Raw genomic sequence first — 8,432 nt, forward strand, 5'->3', positions numbered from 1 at the left:
GCCTCATCCCTGACTCGAAGATTCTAGATTCTAGTCCGTCATGTCCTCCCGATCTATTTCTTCTCAGTGACTTGCACAGTGAGCAGGTGCAGGATGGTTACAGTCTAGTGAAGATTCAACCGTCGCTATTTCCGCTCCATCAGTTCCGAGTGCAACTGAGAGTCACCGCACACTTCACTCAATATTCAGACGGCGATATCCCCGCCCACAGCTTCCGGTTGCTGCTCTCACTCTGACCCAATTGTGTTACTGGAGAGATTGCTGCTGCTGGTTCATTCCTCTCATTGGTCGGGTCAGCAGTGCAGTATGACGAGGATCTGTATTTCTGTCTCTGACAGAGGATTGATCTCATTGTAGAGTTACAAACTCAAGAAGGATCATGAGGAACCATCTCGCTTCGCTCATCATCGTTATCTCACTTCTCAGTAAGCATTTCCTTCCCAGTAACACTCCAGTCCCTTCCTGACTGCTGTAACCCAGATGTTATTGTTGGTAAAATGACAGTTATTATTTTGCTGATGATAGTATTGCTGAATGCGATGCTAACTCTGATTGTCATTATTGTTGTTATTTCTGTTAGAATGGAGCCACCAGGACACCGTGGAACAAAAGGAACCTGAAATAACAGTTACAGAGGAAAATGAAGTTACATTAACCTGCACCTTGGAAACAAGCGATTCTAGCCTTTATGTGTACTGGTACAGTCAGCAGCCCGGGAAAGCTCCAATGTACATGTTTCTTCTTATTGGACAGGCTGTGCAAAGAAAAACCGACCTCAATGATCGGTTTTCTTCTACGTTTGATAAAAAGAACAAGACTACCGAGCTAACGATCAGTAACACAATGATCTCCGACAGCGCCGTGTATTTCTGTTGCATGCAGCCCACACTGCTACAGAGATATGGTGGGTCCCGTACAAAAACCCCACACTGGCAGTTCCAGCTGCTGCTCCCTCATCGGCAGTTCAGTTTCCACAGTGAGTGACAAACATTGTAACAAAACATCGCACAAAAAGCAAGAGGTGAGGTCCAGTTGCACAGTTAAACCAGTTTACGATTGCAACTTGCATTCATAACAGATGTAAGATTGACGAATCGATCTGTGATTCCAAAACTCCTGCTTCTTGTTCATATACTGGTGTACAGACTCACTCACTCACTCACTAAACTATCAGGTCTCACTGAACTATAACAAATGCAACAATTTAAATTCATATTGCGCTTTTCACGTCATTACATGTCCAAAGGAGTTTCAGAGGAGCATTCAGGTCATATAATCAAAAACCTGCTCAAAGAGTTCGGTTATTTAGGGCGGCACAGTGGCTAGCACTGCTGTCTCACAGCGCCAGGGACCCGGATTCTACTCTGGCCTTGGACGAGCTCGTGGCGTTTGCACGTTGTCCCCGGGTCTGTGATGGTTTCCTCCGTGTGCCGCGGTTTCCTCCTACAACCCAAAAATATGCAGAATAGGTGGATTAGATAGATTTAATAAACCTCAAACAGGTCCTTCTTCAGCCTTCTCTGCTCTGAGGAAAACAACCCTAAGCTAATCAGCCTGTCTTCATAGCCGAAACACTCCATCCCCGGCAACATCCTGGGGAATCTCCACTGCATCCTCTTTCGTGCAATCAAACCCTTCCTGTAGTGTGGCGACCAGAACTGCACACAGGGATCCAGCCGTTGCCTAACCAGTGTTTCTGCAGCTTCATCATAACCTCCCTGCTCTTATGTTCAACGGAAAATAAACGCAACTATTTCATAACCACCGTATTTTCCTGTCCTGCTGCTTTCAGGGGTCCATGGATACGCACCCGAGGTCCCTCTGGTTACTGTAATTACCGAGCGGCCTATATTTCATTATATATTCCGTTGCCTTTCTAGCCCTCCCAAATTGCACCACCTCAAAATTTTCAGTCAATTTGCCACTGTTTTAAGGTTTTCCTCCTCACTATTTACCACATCAACAATTTTCTCGGAATCTGCGAATTTACTGATTATACCTTTACCAGCGTCCTTGGGTTACACGGAATGTGGAGCTGAGGCCATGGTCACCTTAGTCATGATGTCACTGAATTGTGGAGTAGACTCGAGTGGCCGATTGACAAACTCCCTGCTCCCAAGTCGGATGCTCATATGGCAATGAAAATGCCCTGCATTTTCCCGAGTCAGTGTTTGTTACTGAGGGAGACACAGAATCGTTGAGCTGAGCCCCCACACCAGCAGGCCGTATCCTTCAATGGTGCGGCGATCCCTTTGCCGCAGCCAGCTCACGGTACTTGCTATCCAACATTATCACATCTTGCTTTATTGCAGCAGAGAAATGCATTCCCCTGATTGCCAGCGACACGCTAGTGAAAGACAAGGCCTGTAAAATTGGGCAACCAATACCTGGACATAAATATGTACGCGGAAATACTGGAAGTTTGTCACTCGCGGAATTATTATAGCGCCAGGAATGTTATAGCACTCAGAATCCCAGATACACAGAAACACCAGTTCAGATGAGGCCTTCCGGTCAATCGAGTCTGCACCAACATGTGAAAAATACAGGACTAACTACAGGACCTCATTTGTCAGCACGTGTTCCATAGCCTTGAATGTGAAGACGTGTAATGTGCTCATCCAGGTACTATTTAATGGATGTGAAGCACACTGCCTGTACCACCCTCCCACGTAGTTTACTCCAAACAGTCACCATCCTCTGAATAAATAAGATTTTCCTCCAATCCCCCATAACCTCCTGCCCCTCACCTTGAATTTGTGTACCCTCGCAACTGACACTTCAACTAAGGGGAACAGCTGCTCCCTATCCACCCTGCCATGACCCTCGTAATCTTGTACACCCAAGACTATGCAACTTCTCTTCATAACATAAATGTTCCATCCCAGGCAACATCCTGGTGAATCTCCTCTGCACCCCCTCCAGTGCAATCACATCCTTCCTATAATGTGGCGCCCAGAATTGCACACAGTACTCCTGCTGTGGCCTCACGACAGTTCTGTACAACTCCAACATGATCGCCCTGCTTTTAGAATCCATGCCTCTATTGTCCTGCAAGTAGGGATGGTGCGGTGGAACAGGAGTGGTACAGTGGTTAGCACTGCTGCCTCACAGCGCCAGGGACCCGGGTTCACTTCCGGCCGTGAGTGTGCAGTTTGCACTTTCTCCCCATGTCTGCGTGGGTTTCCTCCGGCTGCTCAAGTTTTTTTTTTAAGACCTTATCAGAGTTACAAAGCTAGAGCTCAGAGTCGGGACAGGGGCAAACCCCTAATGCAGCTCCATGCCTGCTCCAAAAACCAATTCAAATTGAATCCAATGCATGCCCCCCAGAAGAGACATACCAGATCCAGGCATCACACCTGACCTCACGCTCATCTTAGCAAAAAGACGGGAAGCGATTTTCTCCCACTCTTCAAAGATGTGTAGGAAATCTGGATTGACCTTGTTAAATTGCCCCTTAGCGCCCCTTCGTCTCAATTGGGCGAAGTCTGTCCCTGATCTGTGTGGGAATCCAACATAAAACATGTCGTGTCAACAGAAGCTTCAGGTATTTTCGATCGACAACTTGATTTCTATTAAAGTCTAAACCTGGCACCATGTGCTTCCAATGTCCCAGACTGATAGTAATTCTCATGTTGTTCAGCGGTTATTGTACATAATAATAATAATCTTTATTTGTGTCACAATTTGGCTTACATGAAGACTGCAATGATGTTACGGTGAAAATCCCCTAGTCACCACATTCCGACGCCTGTTCGGGTACACAGAGAGAATTCAGAATGTCCAAATTATCTAACAGCATGTCTTTTGCGACTTGTGGGAGGAAACCGGAACACCCTGAGGAAACACACGCAGACACTAGGAGAATGTGCAGACTCCACACAGACAGTGACTCAAGCGGGGAATCGAGCCCGGTTTCATGGAGCTGTGAGGCAGCAAGGCAAACCACTGAGCCACAGTGCCGCCCATTAAGTACCTTGCACATTTAGTACCGCAGCAGGCATTGATCCATTCTGCATTTCGTTACAGGAACGGGTAACGAGAAGTCTTTGTCCTTGGACTCATCTGCTCAAGCAGGCCATGATTTTCGCCTATCTTAAGTCCTCAGTTGAGTGCATCCCTCAGCTGGTCGGTAGATACCCAGGTTTTAAAGTTACAATACATTTGCGGTATGATTGACCATGATAAGACCATAAGACCAGAAGACATAGGAGCAGAACTAGGCCACTTGGCCCATCGTGTCCGCTCCGCCATTCAATCATGGCTTATATTTTCAGCCATAGCTCTCAAGATTTCCCAAACTATTCCTCTGTTGATCTAAAAAGGCCAGAGAACTGTCCGGTAAATAGACATGATTGCTTGCCTGAGCGCGGGATCAATTCCTTCTCGGAAAGGAACCTCAGTGATGCTGTGAACACTCATTCAGGGTTGTGTACCGGGCTTTAGGTTTTCTCTAAAGCTTTTACTCAGTGAGCAGTAATAGACCGCCCCTTCCTCCACATCGAATGCGCTTATACTGAGGTAACCGTTCTGTTTAGATTTGTCAGCAAACGCCAGGTATCGTCCAAAACCCACATCTTTCTTCATTGCTGAGTTGTTGGTGATAATCCATCTCGGTGGCTGTGCCGGTTTCTCCTGATACCATTGCATTTGGTACATTTTGGGGCCTTTATATTGGCAATTTAACTTCACCGAACCCCCTTCTGAGACTGTTATTGTCACTGGTGACTGGGCTACTGGATTACATATAGCCCGCCTGCGAAAGTGAAAGAATGAAATGAACAGATTGTTGTTCCTTTATAAATTTAGAGTTTTTTCAATTAAGAGGTACTTTTTAGCGTGGCCACTCCACTTAGCCTGCACATCTAGGTTGTGGGAGTGAGAATGTTCAAACACCATACGGACAGTGATCTGGGACCGGGATCGAACCCGGGTCCTCAGCGTAATGAGGCAGCAGTGCCAACCATTGCGCCACCGTGGCGCCCTGAGTTTGATACAAATTTGCTTGTATCTGCGGCATTTTTTGGGACGTCTGATGCAGGCACTTCATAGACATTCCCGATCGATAATTATACTCTAGCCTATGTGTATTAATATACTAATCTGTTTTAATTAACAGTACCAGTACTTACTGTGCCAAAGCACCACCAGTATTATAACAACCATGTCTGACTGAATCTCTCTCACTGAACTGGACTGGACTGAGTCAGGGATTGTGTTGGAGAGAGGGAACTTAGTGCAGTGCAGGGAGAGGGTCAATTGTGACATCACTCGCCTCCCATCCTATCGGCTTGGCCGACACCATCAGGTGAGTTTCTGACGCCCGTGCTTGAATTTGGCGCCCTCTGCTGCCGGATTCGGTTTACTCCGTGTTCGAATTCGGCTATTGAGTGGATTCAGTGTTGACTGCAATGCATATCAGGGCGGGAAACCTAGACAGGAATCTAAATTTCAGCGGTGTATACACTGTCTTTGTCACTATAGGTGTTTCTAATCAAAAAACGATGCGTAATCTGTGCAAATCATCCCTGGAGTTCTCGGTTCACACCATGGATGCGACGAAGTCGAAAGAATGCCAAGACTTTGGTGGACATGCGGAGGTTAGAACTCAGAATAATAGCAGGGCTCAACAGACTAGTTTTGTTTATTTTGGTTCTGACGAAGAAGGTACAAAAGGGGAATTGCTCTGAACTTCGCTTTTTTCAAAGACCAGATTGTCTGGAATTATTTTCATTAGCTGAAGGTCCTATGAAGATGATAGATATTTCATGCTGCAAGTGTTTGCGAGAGAATGTAACGTTACAGAGAACTTTTAATGGATCAGCACTGAGGCACGGGCGGGATTCGAACCCGCGATTTTTGGTTTACGAGACCAACGCCTTTCCTCTTGGCCACCGCACCCCAAGTCAATGATGTTAATTTCACTGTGAGTTGTTATCATTTGGAGTCTGACGCAACAATTGATGAGAGAAGAAGAATCAATAGAACATTTAAAAATGTATTGTCAGAACCTGAGAACGGAAAACAACACGGGATTTAAATGCAGGGTGAAGAGGGCAATAGAAAAGGTTATTTCAAATAGGCGCAGGTAGCGTCAGTTCAATCTGCCCCCACCCCTCCGACACCATATTGTTCTCAGTGAGTTGAGCAGGTGCAGGATGGTCACGGGATGCTGGATGCTCAACTGTCACTATTTCCGCTCCATCACTTGTGACTGCAGCTGATAACCGCCGCACACTTTTTCAGCTTTGAGTCTGCGGTGCCTCGGTCACAGCTTCCGTTTGGTGCTCTCGCTCCAACACCGTTGTGACATTCTAGACATTGCTGCCGCTGCTCGATTCCTGTCATTGGTTGGATCAGCAATGCAGTGGGACCTGAATCGGGATTGCTGCTCTGACAGATAATTGCCAGCCCTGAAGAGCGATTGATTCAGGAACAAGCGTGGGGAACCGCCTCGTCACCCTCTTCGTTATGATCTCGCTACTCAGTATTTCCTTTACTGCAAAATCCCCATTCTCCCCTCACTGAGTAACCAGATATTATTGTTAATTAAATAATTATTATTATGGTGCGGGTGACCGTTACGTTGGTCAATATGAGGCTGATTCTGAATTTTCAAATTATTATTGATTTCTGACCGTTTTTATCAGACTGGAGCCACCAAGACCCAGTGGAACATCTGGACCCTGAAATGAGGGTTCAAGAGGATATTGACGCCACACATCAATACAATCGACCCTGACTCTCCTAAAACAGTCAGCATCCGGGCAGCCTGCACGATTCATGTTTCGCCAGATTGGAGAGAATCTGCGTAGCAGCAAATGTAGAAGTGATCTCAATATGATACACATATAGAGAAATACCAGCACTCAAATATTGAGATCCCTGTATATGTCTGTGCCGTCAATCACATTATAGCAGAAACAAACCGACACAGCGAGCGGGAGAGGGGTATGTGGGGGTGGCGGGGGGGGGGGGGGGGGCGGTGATATTCACCTCTCAAGGTGGATGTCAGAGGACAGTCAGAAAGACCATCGCCATTTATAATGATTATGTGAAAATGGAGCAAGACGGGATATGTAAACCATTGGCCATTTTTTCTGAGCGAGCTTCGTGAATCTATGGAATTCTCCCGCAGAGACCGCTGAGGTAAGTCCATTGAAGATTTTTAGACAGATGTGGTTGGATTCTCGACTGAAAGGTAAGCAAATGCATCCGGGGTAGGTGAAATGTGAATCTGAGGTCATGTTCGCAACTGTCACGAACGTATTGAATGTTGGAGAAGGCTCAAGGGGATGAATAGCCAACTCCTGCTCAACATTCGTCTGTTAGCAGGTCCGTGAAGAGGTGTCACAATCTCCTGAGTCGGTGTTTGTTATCGAGGGAGACACAGCATCGTTGAACTATTCCCCAGCTCAGAGCCATGAAGGATATTACAGCGATAGAAGTAACTCCATGCTGCAGCGGGCGCACCTTACTTGTTATCAGAACAGGATCACAACTCTGTGCATTTCAACAGATTGCCAGGGACCGAATGAGAATGCTGGCAATATTGGTCCCCTGAGGCAGTGCGGAAAATATCTGGAAGGACCGTACACATGCATGGCCCCGCGGGCATGGACATTTTTGAGACGTGGACTCATCACAGGCCCGTGGATGTTACAGAATTCACTTCGACAGCACCACACTTTCGTTGAAACACGTCCCTTATCTGGGAACCTCCATAACAGAAAGCAGGAAGTGTCAACATAGATTTTATGTATTTTCGATCGGAAAGTCGATGTTCTACTGAAGACTACTAGGGGCTCAGACTCGTTGGCATAAGGTCGACCTAAGTTAGCGGTCCTGGAACATTTTATTATCCCCACATCTCAGAACTTTCATTACTTCTGCTCGGAAGTGGATATTCCAAGTTTAAGTGTACTGTGCATCGCGACATGCAGATTAATCTCACGAAGCCCAAACTTTATTGACCTGAACAAGGACTGAGACAGCAATGTAATTGGTGGATAAAGAGACCTGAGTGTTTTTCTGAATCGAGATCAACCCATCCTCCGCGACAAGGGCAGGAACGCAAATTTAGTGGAACTGAAAATACTCTCTGAGGCTTTTGTACGTGATTTTAGCTGCTATGTGACACTGGCTCATTGCACAGTAATAGACCGCCCCGTCCCCCACACTGAGCGCGTTTATATTGAGGTAACCATTCTTTTTAGACTTGTTGGCAGCCGCCAGATATAGTCCTGAGATCTCCTCTTTCTTCATCGCCAATATGTTCATGATGATCAATTTCGGCGGCTGTGCCGGTTTTTGCTGATACCATAGCATGTGGTACATAGTCGGGTCTGTATATTCACAATCTAACTGCACTGAACATCCTTCTGATGCGGATTTTGTCACCGGTCACTGTGTTATTGGATCAGCGCATAGCC

General features: G+C 46.4%; 1 non-coding gene across 1 annotated transcript; it reads right to left on the reverse strand.

Moving 5' to 3' along the window:
• Positions 1–5,829: 5,829 nt before the first annotated feature.
• Positions 5,830–5,901, reverse strand: trnat-cgu. The gene has a single exon. It is a non-coding gene; the product is annotated as a tRNA-Thr (tRNA).
• Positions 5,902–8,432: the final 2,531 nt, after the last annotated feature.

This window comes from Scyliorhinus canicula, unplaced genomic scaffold (genome assembly GCF_902713615.1).
Source record: "Scyliorhinus canicula unplaced genomic scaffold, sScyCan1.1, whole genome shotgun sequence".
NCBI classification, from domain to species: Eukaryota; Metazoa; Chordata; class Chondrichthyes; order Carcharhiniformes; family Scyliorhinidae; genus Scyliorhinus; species Scyliorhinus canicula.